Below are 17593 nucleotides of genomic sequence, written 5' to 3' on the forward strand. Positions count from 1 at the left end.
ATAAACGTTTATTTTATAGACTATAATTCATACAGTGATAAAAATTATATGACATGTGCAAAACTAGCAAATTATTTTGCACATTTTGTTAACTTTCTATAAATTTACATATTAGTAACTACAGCATAGAAAAATTCTAAATTATATACGAAGTAGACGAGTCGGTGCTGTCGATGCGACATAAGAGGCGTATGAAGTAACTACTATAACTATAAAATGCAATCCGATGGAATAATTTCTTTCATCTCGTTTAACTGTGACAGAGACATGGCGGCGACATATTTCTGCACATTGAGTTACGCGCGTTAATGGCACCGAGACAAGTACGATAGTGAAACTAAAATATGAGCATGGCTTTTACGCTCCGGCGAGCTCTGACTAATAATAATTAATATTACATTTTGTACTCGCTTTCGACTACCGTATACAACTTTATCGTAGTGAGTATCTAGCCCACCTGCGAAAAAATATGGACACATATAGGTAGCGCGATCTTATCTTAATACAGCTCTATCGAGTTTTATAATTGTTGCAAAATGACTCTCGTAATCTGTTACAGTGAGTTTTTGTCATTATTAGAAAGATTCCGCTAATCCATTATTTATATCACATATGTATAACTATAGGTTCTGCGATTTATTAAATCTCAGGAAAACCGTACTGATAGACCATATAGTACAATATATAATTACACCTTGTAAAACTTCCAAAAATTTCAAATCTATCAATTGTACATGTCTTTGGATAGAATATCCATTGTGATTTAAAATATATTACTCAGAGTCCTGTTCCTTCCATGCGCAGTGAAATACTACGTAAGTAAAAAAAAGGCAGGAACTAGGCGCTCCTTAACAGAAGTTATGCGATGTATCAAATGAATCATATATCGGCATAATTAAATCGATCGATTGTACTTTACTTGACTGTACTTTACGTTTGTAACCAGTCTATCTCGATAGATCTACGTACACGCGATCGCGAGATTACGAACCAATTACATCGCGTTACCTGCTTGAAAAATACAATACGATCGCCGTTACAATCATTGAACTCGCCAACAATGAAGTCATGCATGAGAACATGAATTGCCTGCGCGCACACGTAATATTAGAAAATGACCGGATGTCTAATCGTGGCCGGCTGCTGGCAGTCAATACGTCAGGTGATTTCACAGGTGAACGACAGTGTTCGTCGCACCTTATATAAGATAGGTACAACTCACGCCGAATAACAGCCACGTTTAACTTACACTTGAAAATGTAACTCTATAAGATCAAAATCCTTTCCCGAGCTGTCAAGAAAACCAAAACGTTAATGGATCATTCTGAGTGGTATTTGCCTCAATGATAAAAATATATTTTGAAGAAATCGGATTAAAAAAATTGCTTTGTAGATATTTTTTTGTTTAATTTTTTTACTAATCTGTTTTTACTTTGCAGTTTGAAAAATCAGAGTTACATCATGCAGTCCAAATCTCTCAAATGTTTGAATAAAATAAAATTTTACTAAAACGTGAATAGCAGAATAAGAGTGATCGAATTTTTGCTGAGCAAATTAAAAATTTTTCTTATGTTTCGATTGATAGAACAAAGATTTATTTCTTCGATCCGCGATTATTGCGTTTATTATCCGGAAATTGCAGTCGAAATTTCGATTAATCTGTCTCAAACCCCATGTAGGACGTAGAAATTTGTAGCTCGCGATAGGTAGGTGAGGGCTGTCAGAACGCCTCGTAAAGAACTACGATACCGATGCCTCCCGGTACCAATAGCTCACCCTAATCGAATACCATTCTGCGATAGGTGGACACAGGCCGTTGGTTAAACTGAATTAAACGGCCCGCTAACCGCGAAAGAGAAAGAGAGAGAAAGAGTGACGCGCGCCGTTCTTATCAGTTGGAAATTATTGCCGGTAATTTACCCCGCAATCCTTTTGCTCCTGGGCACGTTCACACCTGGGTGGCTCGCAGGAATACAGACGGAACAGATCGGAGATCGACTTCGCGGCATGTATTAACTACCAACGCCTTACTGCGTAAATATCGATACGTCGAGATTTTATCTGCGCGATATGAATTTGATATTTTGATGGTTTTTATTTGCAAATCATATTTGTCGAATCTCATAGCCTTTAACAAATAGCTACATGTATAGCAAAGAGCATATCTTTCTAAAAATTTGATCCATTTCTCTCTGTGTGTGAATAAAAAAAAATGTTGGATATATATATTAAATTAAATAGATTAGATATATTAAAATATATTAAGACAAGTAGAAACTTGCACATTGTTTCCTCGTAGTTTTTAATTGTGCAAGTAGAAACTTGCACATTGCTTCCTCATAGTTCCTAAGTGTGCAAGTTTTTATTTTATTCGAGGTATAATTATCGGTATTTATTTGTTTTGGCTTCCTCATAGAGGAAGCTGTGTTAGCAAAGGTTCTGATTTCACACTTAACTCTTTTGGGGACTGCGTAAATAATTATGTACATTCACTAAAAAATACTAAAAATACTTGTCCACTTAAAAACTAAAACAATATGCAGATTTCGCCAAATTCAATACCAACCTTACTTAAATGATACTTTATCGATAAAAAAATCAGCCCGATATTATAAATATTTGAGATAGCGATTTATTTTTAATTCTATTATATTTTCCAGTCTTTTCTACCCCTATTTCATATATAATTGGTTAAAATTTGGTTGATCAGATCAAGTTTTATAAAGCTTCTATGTATGTACGAATTCCTCGAAATTTCAAATGTGTGTAATACGAGATCTAATCAATAAAATTTTAATGAATTATATATGAAATAGGGGTAGAAAAAACTGGAAAATATAATAAAATTAAAAATAAATCGCTATCTCAAATATTGAGAAAGCGGCAGCGTAAAACACATTTTTCAAAAAAAGGAAAATCTGCATAAAATCTATACCGGTAGACCGATTTCAATAAAATTTGAGGAGGACATACTTTCTATGATACTCTATTTGTGTGCAAAAATTCAAACTGGTATCTAAAAAATTGTAGAAGTAGATGCGTGTACAAAAATCCGTACACACACACACACACACACACATACATACATACTTCCGGACATTTTTTACTAATATGATTTTTCGACATTTTAGAACATTCTAAACCTATTTCCATCAAAATCTCGAAAAAAAATTTTTTCACCATTACAAAGCTTCCTCTATGAGGAAGCAATATGAAGTATAATATTAGTTTGTTATACATGTAAATGCATAAAAGTGATACCATTACTCCTCATTAGTATTAATCTTATGTTCAAAATCAAAAAACTTTCCTTCAGAAAAAAATAAGGATTTGTATAAACTTGCGCGTCGATATTGACTTGTCACTTAGATACTATCAATATTCAAATATTTCCGCACGTGTGGGCGGCTGTAATTCAATTCGCGAGATTTTTTACCCTTCCGGAGAAGAAGCCTTGCTCTTCCCAAGGTACGACACGTCGGCGATAATTGTTTTTAGTGTCTTCTCACCACCAGGAAAGCAGACACGACGGCTTCGTGCTAATCGAAATCGTAAATCCGACTGATAAGAGCGCGGAGTGTTCCACGTACGACATATTTGTTACGCGGAACGGAGCTTTAAAGCTGTTTTCGCTTCTTTTTACGACACATTATTGTCGCACTCTCGAACGCTGTTACATTCCGCACGATCTTTGTTTCCGTCACGTTACAACGAGGTGTGATCTCGTTCACGTAGGCGAAAATGATAGCCGATGATTTCACATAATGTGCAATAACGAGAATATATAGCAATGAAAATAGTTTTATTATGTAATTTTTAATCCGCCAAATATATCGATACTAATAAAAAATAGAAGTAAAATTTGTCTTAAAACCATTTAGCTTCTAGTTTAAATAGAACACAAAAAAATCCAAAGTGTTAAGCAATAAACATATAGTTTACTCCTATGTATAGACGCATTGTATATGTACAATTTATGAGGCCGCGGATAGTTGGAGGACCACCAAGGAAGGCCGAGTTACGTAAGGTTAATTGCGGTCATTCAGCCTGCCATGCAGTGCTCGATACTCGTGCAGAATGCGTCAATGCGTGTTCTGTGCATGTGGCATCGACGGCGACCATAATCATGAAACCTTGCTCCCGAGACCCTCCTCCGATACTTTATGTAACGCACTCGTGCGGCCGATTAGGATTACATCCGTAAACTTGTATTATTTGCCGTTCCGAATTTGAAATGCGACTATATCAAATTCGTTTTATTAGCTTATCCGTCTGTCAGGCTAATCCGCAATTAATCGCTGTCGCGCGACCGTTATCTCGCTTGTAATTTATGTTAAATTATTCTGCCTATATAGCCCCCCGTGCGTTCTAATAAGCTGCAGTAAACGCTAATTCTATTAACTACTTTGACATAGTAAAACTGACACCTGAAAAATAACGATCGAAAAATTTCTGCACGTTTCAAGGAAGATTGCCAGCGAACGAAGACAACTGCTGGAGAGATTGTTAAATGTAGGTTTCCAACTAACTATGTGAATCACAATGACCACAGTGACCAACCTATTAACCTTCGCAGCCATTCGGCTACGCGCAATTGCGAACACGAACTATTTCCCTCGTCTAGACTCATTGACATCGTTCTCTGAAAAGCAGCGGGAGGTAACTTCCTTCGTAACAAAAGAAGGAAAGGCGAACGCACGAGAAGTCAAACAATGTTCTGCTTAGGGGTCTTTCAAGTAGGCCTATTTCAAGAGCCCTTTTCATAACCTTGTTACAAAATAGATTTAGCAAAAAATTTCTTTCTACACAAATCTTCGCAAAAAATCACATAAAAAAAGTAAGTATGCGTACCGAAAAAAATTTAATATTAAATTATAACTTATATACAATTTATAATATTGTTATTTATAATTTTATATCAAATTATAAATATATTAAATATTATAATAAATAGAAATTTAATATATCAATTAATAAAAGTAAAATTAATGACGACAAAATAATATTAAGCAACTAATATGTAAACAATAATATAAATGCGGTATCTATTCATCGAATGTCACAATTTAGACAGTGGGACATCCAGATGCAAAACACGCAGACTACACTCTCCTTAGAATTTAAAGATTCAGCAGTCTGAGAGACATGCATACGCATTGGTGTTACCCAGCATATTCATGAATTGCAAGCTAACGCTTAATGTCATGCTAATTCTTTGCGAGACGATACGCGCGAATCATCAAGTGGACAGAATCGGATTTTAATTCATTCCAGTTGATTTGAGCATGAAAGAAATATTATGCAACATTGCGATAATGCTTGGAAATGTTTAGATTGTTAACAAAACATTTTTAACTACTTTCTTTTAATACATCTTATTTAAAAAATCTTCGAATTAGATATACAGTTCTCTCTCAGCCACTAACTCTATTTAAAAAATAAAAATAACCGCAAGCATATATAAATTAAAATCGCAGTATAATTAAACGAAGAAAAGCAGTAGTAATATTATACCTCGAAAAAACCTAAGTAACAAGTGGCAGACGTAATCTTTGTATCTCGAAAAATATACTGAGAAAAAAAATTGTTAATCCCAAGAAATATTTAGTTTGATACGTTCAACTAAACATTTTAGTTAGTTAACTAAATATTAGTTGTTTCAACAATTTATTTCGTTTCTTTAATCAAGAATTAATTAATTCAACTAATGTTTAGTTAACTAACTAAAATGTTTAGTTGAACGTATCGGACTAAATATTTCTTGGGATTGACAAATTTTTTTTCTCAGTGTATGTTCTCTGTAATTGGCGCTGTAATTTAAAAAGAGATATCATTTCTTTTTTGTAATTGTAATAATAGATCACTTGAAGCGCGACTCATTTTTTGATAAGGTAACGTAATTTTGTGATGAGATTTTTGGAGATACAAAGCTTACGTCCACCACTTGTTACTTAGGTTTTTTCGAGGTATAATACTACTACTTTGTTTTTTTTTTAGGTGAAGATACCACTGTTTAGGTTTTTTCGAGATTTTTCAAGATACAAAGATTTCGTCTACCACTTGTTACTTAGATTTTTTTAAGGTATAATACTACCACTGTTTTTTTTTTTTTCGAGGTAACAACATATACACTACTATGCGTGTACTTGGCGCCTTTCTTTACCTTTTTTTTAAAAAAGGTAATTTTGTACAGATATCACGCCTTTTTGTAGTATTACGCATTGTATAAACAGTATGTACAAGGTGTTATTTCGAGGTATAATACTACCACTTTGTTTTTTTCGAGGTAACAACATAATACATATATGTACTACTATGCGTGTACTTGGCGCATTTTTTTACCTTTTTTTTGAAAAAGGTAATTTTGTACGGATATCACGCCTTTTTGTAGTGTTACGCATCTTAATCTTAACAAAAAAATTACACCTTATAAAGAAATGTGTCTGAAGTTGTAAATATATATATATACACATTGCCGGACATTGCTTTTATGTATAATATGCATGTATATTACGTTGCTTGTATAAATTATTTCTTACCAACTTTTTCCAAAAATTATTTTTACGTCAGACATAATTTTAATTCATCCAATTTTTATTATGTCTAAACATAATTTTTGTCCAATTTTTATTATGTCTAGACATAATTTTAATTCAGCGATTTTTATTATGTCATGACATAATTTTAATTCTGCCGCTAAGGAAATTTTAAGTCGATTTTTATGAATCAAGCTTGAATTCAATGTTTAGGTGTCCCAGGTTGCCGATGACGAGGTCCACATAGCGCGCTCTATAGTTTTCGGTGTCCAGGTGTATTAATACCTTGAATTTGATGGCCACGTGTTCCAAGTTGCCGATGACGAGGTCCACATAGTGCGCTTCGTAGTTTTCGGTGTCTACATGTATTAATACCTCGAATTCGATATCTACGTGTCCTACATTGGGTGCGTTCAGCCGATACTTTGCTAGCCTAGCAATCGTGAGCAGTCGCTCGTTTTCGCTCGTTTCCTCTTTTTTGACTTACTGGATTAAAAAGAGAAGAAACGAGCACAAACGAGCAACTGCTCACGATTGCTAGGCTAGCGGAGTATCGGCTGAACGCACCCATTCAGATTTAAAGTTATTAATACACCTAGACACCAAAAACTATGAAGCGCATTATGTGGACCTCGTCATCAGCAACCTGGGACACCTAGACATCAATTTCAAGGTATTAATACACGTAGACACCAAAAACTACGGAGCGCACTATGTGGACCTCGTCATCGGCAACCTGGGACACCTAGACATCGAATTCAACGTACAATTACACCTGGACACCAAAAACTATGAAGCGCACTATCTGGATCTCGTCATCGGCAACCTGGGACACGTGAACATCAAATTCGAGGTATTATTACACCTAGACACCGAAAAATACGGAGCGCGATATCTGGACCTCGTCATCGGCAACCTGGGACACGTGGACACCGAAAACTACGGAGCGCACTATGTGGACCTTGTCATCGGCAACCTGGGATACCTAGACATCGAATTCAACGTACGATTACACCTGGACACCGAAAACTATGAAGCGCATTATCTGGATCCCGTCATCGGCAACCTGGGACTCGTGGACATCGAATTCAAGATATTAATACACGTAGACACCAAAAACTACGGAGCGCACTATGTGGACCTCGTCATCGGCAACCTGGGACACGTAGACATCGAATTCAACGTATTATTACACCTGGACACCGAAATCTATGAAGCGCATTATCTGGATCCCGTCATCGGCAACCTGAGACACGTGGACATCGAATTCAAGATATTAATACACGTAGACACCAAAAACTATGGAGCGCACTGTGTGGACCTCGTCATCGGCAACCTGGGACACGTAGACATCGCATTCAACGTATTATTACACCTGGACACCGAAAACTACGAAGCGCACTGTGTGGACCTCGTCATCGGCAACCTGGGACACGTGGACATCGAATTCAAGGTATTAATACACGTAGACACCGAAAACTACGGAGCGCACTATGTGGACCTCGTCATCGGCAACCTGGGACACGTAGACATCGCATTCAACATATTATTACACCTGGACACCGAAAACTACGAAGCGCACTGTGTGGACCTCGTCATCGGCAACCTGGGACACGTGGACATCGAATTCAACGTATTATTACACCTGGACACCGAAAACTATGAAGCGCACTGTGTGGACCTCGTCATCGGCAACCTGGGACACGTGGACATCGAATTCAAGGTATTAATACACGTAGACACCGAAAACTACGGAGCGCACTATGTGGACCTCGTCATCGGCAACCTGGGACACCTAGACATCGAATTCAACGTACGATTACACCTGGACACCGAAAACTACGAAGCGCACTGTGTGGACCTCGTCATCGGCAACCTGAGACACGTGGACATCGAATTCAAGATATTAATACACGTAGACACCAAAAACTACGGAGCGCACTGTGTGGACCTCGTCATCGGCAACCTGGGACACGTAGACATCGCATTCAACGTATTATTACACCTGGACACCGAAAACTACGAAGCGCACTGTGTGGACCTCGTCATCGGCAACCTGGGACACGTGGACATCGCATTCAACGTATTATTACACCTGGACACCGAAAACTACGAAGCGCACTATGTAGACTTTGTCATCGGCAACCTGGGACACCTAGACATCGAATTCAACGTACGATTACACCTGGACCCCGAAAACTATGAAGCGCACTATCTGGATCTCGTCATCGGCAACCTGGGACACGTAAACATCGAATTCGAAGTATTATTACACCTAGACACCGAAAACTACGGAGCGCGATATCTGGACCTCGTCATCAGCAACCTGGGACACCTAAACATAGAATTCAAGGTATAAATACACGTAGACACCTAAAACTACGGAACTCACTATCTAAATTTCATCATCGGCAACCTGGAACACCTAGACATCGCATTCAACGTATTATTACACCTGGACACCGAAAACTACGAAGCGCACTATGTAGACCTTGTCATCGGCAACCTGGGACACCTATACATCGAATTCAACGTACGATTACACCTGGACCCCGAAAACTATGAAGCGCACTATCTGGATCTCGTCATCGGCAACCTGGGACACGTAAACATCGAATTCGAAGTATTATTACACCTAGACACCGAAAACTACGGAGCGCGATATCTGGACCTCGTCATCAGCAACCTGGGACACCTAAACATAGAATTCAAGGTATAAATACACGTAGACACCTAAAACTACGGAACTCACTATCTAAATTTCATCATCGGCAACCTGGAACACCTAGACATCGCATTCAACGTATTATTACACCTGGACACCGAAAACTACGAAGCGCACTATGTAGACCTTGTCATCGGCAACCTGGGACACCTAGACATCGAATTCAACGTACGATTACACCTGGACACCAAAAACTATGAAGCGCACTATCTGGATCTCGTCATCGGCAACCTGGGACACGTGAACATCGAATTCGAAGTATTATTACACCTAGACACCGAAAACTACGGAGCGCGATATCTGGAACTCGTCATCAGCAACCTGGGACACCTAAACATCGAATTCAAGGTATAAATACACGTAGACACCGAAAACTACGGAACTCACTATCTAGACATCATCATCGGCAACCTGGAACACCTAGACATCGCATTCAACGTATTATTACACCTGGACACCAAAAACTACGAAGCGCACTATGTGGACCTCGTCATTGGCAACCTGGGACACCTAGACATCGAATTCAACGTACGATTACACCTGGACACCAAAAACTATGAAGCGCACTATCTGGACCTCGTCATCGGCAACCTGGGATACCTAGACATCGCATTCAAGCTTAATTCATAAGAATCGACTTAAAAATTCCCTAGCGGCATTTTCTGCCAAGCGTAGAGAATCTTCTTTTCCGTTAACTCAATATATATTATTTATATATATACCTAATTTACCTAAATAGAAATCTTCCTTCTGACCGATAAGTCTATCGACCTAATTTCGAAATACGCGCGCGATATCGAAACTAGCGATACCTGCGCCGCCAGCGTCGAAAAAGTGAAAGTAACGTTTCTGATTATGACGTCATCATATCAGACGTCGGCGTTAGTAGAAGTATCTTAAAAATAAATTTTCACATTTGGACTTTGCGTCGCAATATCTCCGCTCGTAGGGCACGTAGCGGAATATTATGAGAGAAACCCCCCCCTAATTGGACCCCAAGCTATCGATCAAGCCTACTTAGAACTTGATCCGTTCACTCGTTATCGAGATCTCAACATCTCGGGTACTCGCAACCCGTCGCGTCGCGTAAAAGAGTCACGGTCGGTCTCGCTCCGCGTGTACTTGGCGCGAGACACTACCGTGTCTCTTGATATAAAAGTAAAACATAAAGAATAAAAAATATAATTAATGCGTACAAAATAATGTATAAAATAATAATTGTAAGAATTAATTTTTAAAGAGAGAGAGAGAGAGAGAGAGAGAGAGAGAGAGAGAGAGAGAGAGAGAGAGAGAGAGAGAGAGAGAGTTTCCAGAGAATATAGAATATAGATAATAAAAAATTGAGAAAAATAATTTGCTCAATATTGGCCACAGGAATACCGTTTTTCCCCACGTAACAAAATCTCTGTTTCAGATGCCTACCCCGCCTCGAGAAAGTAACGGCATATCTCGAAGAAGCGGAGGCGTCAAGCTCGGTAGTGTCAGCAACACCTTTATGGGTTTAACACTCGTTAAACGTTTGTGTACATTTAGTTGAGTAATACAAGGTACAACCAGGCAGGTGCACGTTCTTTCCACCTCGGGCAACCTGACAAAAATTTTTCATCTCTTTAATAATAATGATTATTATACCTATACGTACACAGCAACATAAGTATATTATTTGCTGTACGTATTATTAACTTTTTTTATTGCTTGACACTTATTGGGTCAAATACAAACGAATATATATAGAAATATTATTTATAATAAATATATATTTAATCGTATCTCAACAAGTTTATTAAGTTCAACGTATATGAATAACGTTCGAGATAACGTTATCATATTTATTTCTCGTCCTATATGTCCTATTATCCTTTTTAATGACGAAATTCGTCAGAAAGCGCATACTTCTATCTGATTAATGAGATTATTCACATCAATGTATTATTATCGACACGTAAAACGGTGTATAATTATTCATGCACATGTCGAAGTTCATTCAGACTTCAAAGTCCACTGGAATACAATCAGAACTCGAATGATTAAGCGGCGAGAAAAAGACGGACAAGATATCGAGAAGAGGAAGAGCCTCTACATGGAAATGGAGGTATCGTGTATACCTAATTACTGTCGCTATCGCGGTATTTGTCATTCAGCTGTTTATAAATGCAGCCGCGGCCGCGGGCCGGGCGGGGAAACTGCATTTAATTCCAATTAGCCGACCCGACTCGAAACCAGTTTTGAAACTGCGGAGAGAATTTGGTCAAAAGGAACTTTGTTACTTCTTTCCTTGCGATTACTTTATCAACATGTGAGAGATATTGTCGATAATAATTGATTCCAGTTTGAGATTTTTAATCAATCAAAACATTTTTTTCATCAATTAAAGTCAACCATATTAAATAAACTATAATATTAAATCATAATAATTCGAACAATTGTATTATAGATTTTATTTTTATCACTGGTTTCTCTATTAATAAAAATTATAAAAATTACAATACATCGATATGGCTTAATAATCAACATATAAAATTATAGAGATAAAAATTAAACAATAAGTCTTGAAAAATAATTTAAGTTTATTTAGAGATTTAAAAACTACAATCTGTAAAACGTATAAAGTTATTTTACAAACAATAACACTGAAAAAATGCCGTAAGTTTGTAACAGCATAGAATATTTAATCATTGCTGTGTAAAATCACTCAGTTAATAACTGCGTTCACCGCATGCTTCTCTTCCCGTACTGCTATTATCAGCTCCGTCACTGGCACGGTTATCGGGGCACGTTTCCTAATATAAATAATTTATGGCGTCGAATGGAACTGCCGATAGTGCCGATACGTACTGACCTCGAGACACGGAAAACGAAGTTTTGGATGAGTGTGATAGCGTCGTCGACAGTAAAACGATTTCACAATCAGCATACTGGCTACGCGACAACAAATTTGATGCAACGAATTGAACAAACGTACGTAAAAAGACTTTGGTTAACCGGAATATCAAACGCCTAGATACATTAGAATAACGGTGTGTGCGCTCGTGACTCGAATCGCTGCCGGCAAAAATTCAATTCGCCATGCTGATAATTCCGTAGGAAGGACCCCGTCAGACGGCGTTAATCGAAACCCAGTGAACTATCTGGCCCCACGATATACCACTCGCACGCTTCGGGGTGTTCCGCGCGACCACGCACCGTAGCGAGCACTCTCGATTTGCTCGTGTCCGGTGCACCGTAATCATCGCGTCAAGTCGAGTAGCACGATAATGACGACCGGTAATTACAAAGCGTTACGCTCGCGACGTGACCACTGCCCTGTTACCATCGGAATTAACGTTCCAACGTGCACTTCAGTATGCCGAGCTTCGAAGATGAACGGAGAAAACGATTTTGTCACGCGGAAATCGCACCCGCGTTTCTGCTCCGTGACTTCCGTGAATATTTAACGTCGAGAGGAAATTATCATGGAAGTCCAATTATCCAATCTGACCGATGTTACCATAGTGAATCTGACTGAATAACTTAAGACGTTGGGTAACATGAAAGATTAAGACATTGAATATTATTATGATAAACTGGGTTTATATATCCTTTCCTTATTATTTATGTAATACATGAAAATCAAAAGAATTTAAATTTAAAGTTGTATTAATAATATAATTTTTAATTTTTAATCATTTAAATTGGAAGTTATAAAAAAAGATATAAACTTATAAAAGCATCTACTTTTGTGCACCAATTTTTATTTCCCCAATTTTCTATTTTATGCATAAATTTTAAAGTAAATTATCTTTAGATTATCTAAAAGAATTGTGGATATAAAACGCTGCCGAAATATATACATGTATACATAAGCAAACTCGAAAGTGGTTCGTAGACTTCGCTAAGAGCTAGGTAACCTTGCAAGGCCTCCTTACAACCTCTCTCCGTTTCTCTCCCTTCGAAGAACCCGCTACGAGGTATTCAATGGATGGAAACGTGAACTGAGAGAGAGAAAGGAGCTGGTCGCTCAGGATGCTGGCTACCCGCGGCGTTTAGCGACTGCTAAATGGCTCTAAACATTCGTCGCGGAATAGCTGGTTCCGGTTTCACATTCAGAAAAGAAAAGACGTCGATGGGGGTTCTCTAACTTTCGTCAAATAGTAATCGGTATGTAAAGTTTTTTTTGTCAGATATGCTATATATATATATATATATATATATATATATATAACACTGTATAAATATAAAATAAATATTTCTAGGAAAAAAATACTTTTTTATTCATACGAGAGACAAAAAAAGAGATTCATAATTAAATTAAAGCGATCATTAAATTATAATCCTGATTACTTTAAATAATTTCTGTAATGTATTTATATTTACAGATTGTTTCAAATAATTTGTTTTAATAAAAATAATTTAAAAGATTATACGAGCAAATCATTGATAAACTAGCAATTCAAATAATAGTTCAAGAATACTTTTACCTACAGCGTAAAAGATGGAAAATAAGCTTTTGTTGTTATTAATATAATAAAAAATCAGAAGAACGCACCAACGTAATTTCCAAAAGAACTTAAGAAATGTTAATGAGAATTATAAGAATGCCGGAAGTTGTGTCGCTTCCAACAATTTATTTTCGAATCATCTGCCAGCATCCGTTGCGGTAAATTAAGTTCTTTGCGGTAGTACGCCCGTAGGAATGTGCACAATAAAATGTTTATTGAATCATTAGATATAATTAACTGGGAAATTTATAACGAGCGTAGCTCTCGCCTTAAAGGTTCTTCCTGATTGACTGCTTCTCAGTTAACTTGGAAGAATTCAGATCGTTAAGAATCCCTTCTTTACGTGCATTCTTCGTCACGCTCAAAGATCAAACGTATCATCCGCGTATGTGTGGTCCCTTTGTTACTTTTGCGACTTCATAACGTTCTTGCGCTCCGCGCACATATATGACTCATATAGTCTCGGGAACGACACATTCGTCTGTCTTAACTCCGTTTCTTTCAAACCACGAATAATTCAATAAACCCCTATATTATATACATATATTCACTCCTATAGCACAAGCTTATAATAAAGAAAAAAGTTCCGTTGAACAATAAAATTGTATATTAATTCAATTTCATTTTTAAACCAATTACATTTATTTAACGAAACTGAAAGGTTGAAATTTTAGTATCTTGAAAACGGATCCTTTTTATTTCCACCTTGCAACATCACGACACTTATTTTCCCTCGAGAGAAACTGCAATGAGCGGTAATAAGAAATAAAGGTTAAAGATTATTAAATCTGATATGCATCTTCTTCCTGAATTACGGCAATCTATTTTCATATGTTCTCCGTGTGCCATTTAGCAAGACTTGACTTTGTTGGTAGGCGTATGCTGCACGAACGTAAATAGGGAAACGATGAGATAGAAAGCATGAAAATGGGCATAGTGCGACGTCTTGATTTATCACGTTTGCAAAATGTACACGGAGTCGTGCGGGAATATATCGACAACGTAACGTGATCGTGAAGATTGCGTGACGAGAGTTATTATCACACGATTTACAGTTTATCGCGTGTTTCATACGATTCACCTCGTGACTCGGATATGCGAAAACTTAATAACAAGCTCGAAAATAGTCGCTATTAAGTAATAGACAGCATTTCCCTAAAGTAAATAACACACAGTCGGCGTTTAACGCTTAATAACATACATAAGCATGTATATATGCGTATGTATGTATATGTGTGTATATATATATACGCGCGCGCGTCGAGTGCTTTTCATATCCCTAATTTATTTCACTTAATTTCATTTCGTTCGCAATTTAAATTCAATGTATCGATATTTATCACGTGAGTTATGTCTCGTGTGCACGTTTCCGAGTTCAGTTAACGTAAATTTCTCCGCACCCTATAAGATAGTCAGAAAACATTTAGGTCATAGCTTGAGCTATTGCAGTAATGCAAATAAACAGTCCGTCGCTGCAACGTCTACAAAAGAATAAGAAAACGATGTGTCTCGAATCGGATCCGACACGATGTTTATTTAAGCGTTGTAAGAAAGAGCTGCCCCAACCCGGAATTCCAGTATCCAGAATTAGAATCAGTCGCACTTCATTATTCGGAACACTCTGACGGATAATGTAAAATAAAGAGTATAAACACAAATAAATAACAAAAATAATTATTTCTATAATTTAATAAAAATTTCAGTCCATTTTATCTTCTTTATCTTTCAGTATATTCCAGATTTCTTCAAAATATCGTGCACGTTAATCACCGTGCACAATCTCCTTTTTTACGTAATCGCGGACAAAAGGATAAAACTTTTCCCAAAGTCGTGGAGCAGCCGCGCTTTTCCCATCATGAAGTTAATACGATCGCTCGGTGGTCGTGCTTCTTCAGCAATGATTGCATCGTGGCATTCGAACGGCGGCGAATAACTCGCGCGGTGGTCGTGCTTCCACCGCGATAGCTTGTTGCATTTTGAACGGCGAGTATCTTGTACTTCTACTTCACTGACGGCCGTCGGTTATCCGTGGAGATCGTCCGACTCGTTTCTACGGGCTTCGGATCGCGTCAGAGAAGAGGCTGCTTTACATTGTGAGAGCCCTTATCTACCGTCTCAATCCTGCGCGAAAGGATCTCGAAAGTGCAGCGCCGATATACTTGTACAGGTCGTAGAACTTTAGAATTATGATTATCTTTGTCGCGACGCGCGCGGCAAACGTTCGCGTTGAATCCCGCGATATAAACGCTGTAACTGTGAATTACTGTTAAAATCATGATGTACGTAAAATTAAATCAAATGTATAGTTTCCAGTCGGTTCACCGCGTGTTTCCCTATTTTTGCAATTAGGCTGAGTTGATTAATTTTATTTAAGGTAAAGTGCAATATCTGCATTTACTTTTATTACGAGATATGAGTTTTACCTAATTAATTTTTAAATCGAGAAATTTTTCTGAAGTTAAATTGAATAAACGTATACTTCTATAATCACTAATTTTAAAAATAAAGTTATATTCAAGTTAAAAATCAAAAATATAGTAATTTTGTTATCTATTTATAAGCATAATACAGTAGACATATCAAAAATAAAAACAAAGATAAAAAAATTAAAAACTAATATATCGATAAACATTCTTTTATAATGTCTTTTAATATCTTTTCGTAATCCGCGATAAAGACGTATAGTGTTTGAAGGGTGAAACATTATTACAAAAGTCGCACACAGCAAGTACATCAGCAGATGCCAAAAGCACGATTCAATGAGGATGACGATAAAGAATAGAATGAGGAAAAAAAATAATGAAGCGTGATCAGCATGATCCATTTTGCTCTGGAATAGTCGCGAGTTCGCGAGCTATAAGATACTATATCCTCTCGCCATCCCCAAGTCGCAGAACTGGTTTTACACGCGGTCGATTCCGATACATAAAGGACGAACAAGGATGAGAGGAGGCCGCGAATAGCTAAAAAGAGAGATGTATCGATGATCCTTTCAGGGGATTCTCCCTTCTTGCGGTCCTCGCGATTCATCGCTCATCGTCTGATTAAAACGATGGACCTTTCTTGTGACATCCAAGCCAATGTCGCATAGATAAACGGGCAACTTTTTTTATACGTCTAAACGAAAAGTTAATTCAGCAAATCCTTATACCGCATATATCTCCTTGTATCTTCTTTTTTTATTGTGTCTTTCATTTTCTTTCTGCTATTCTTGTTTTTTTTTCATACTCATCTATAGATCCAATCATCCCAATCGATAAAAAAATGTAGTGGCGTGGAGTGAATGTGACATCAATGATGATATATAAGTATAATAGTTTAGATTTATAGTTATGGGTTCTCTTAATAATTTTATATGTTAAATTAGTAGAAGTTATCACTTATAATAATTTCGTAAGTATTAAGTTTCTTATTAAAAACACTGTCACAATCATCCGAAATAATTTTACATACACTAGGTCAAATAAATACAAAATAAAAATTTTACGAGCGTTCCTTGCGATGCAAGGTGCGTCATCATGGTCATTAATTCCGTGCATTCTAAATGTCGTTTTCGATAGGCGTCTCGCAAAATCAGCTTTCTACGAATACTCTTCGAATAAATTACAGTGCGAAGACGCGCGCTAGCACATTTTCTTTTGTCTACAAACCCAGTGTGAGAAATTTACATTTTATTTATATTACATTGCATCACACTCGCAAAAAAAGAAGAAAAAAATTACGTGTCATAAAAATGCTTACAAATTCTATGCAAACGGCTGTTTGTGTGTGTGAGGTATGATAAATATTAACCATATAAGATGATAAAATATGCCAGATATGCATATCGAATGTTAATAAGAAATAAGATATAT

General features: G+C 37.0%; 1 protein-coding gene across 2 annotated transcripts in view; it reads right to left on the reverse strand.

Annotated features, from left to right (window-relative positions):
- Cv-c (RhoGTPase activating protein) overlaps nt 1–17593 on the reverse strand; it is a 218550-nt gene that overhangs the window by 192695 nt on the left and 8262 nt on the right. The window lies entirely within an intron of this gene.

Source organism: Temnothorax americanus, unplaced genomic scaffold, assembly GCF_048541705.1.
Source record: "Temnothorax americanus isolate GAGA-0224 unplaced genomic scaffold, ASM4854170v1 Scaffold2, whole genome shotgun sequence".
Lineage (NCBI taxonomy): Eukaryota > Metazoa > Arthropoda > Insecta > Hymenoptera > Formicidae > Temnothorax > Temnothorax americanus.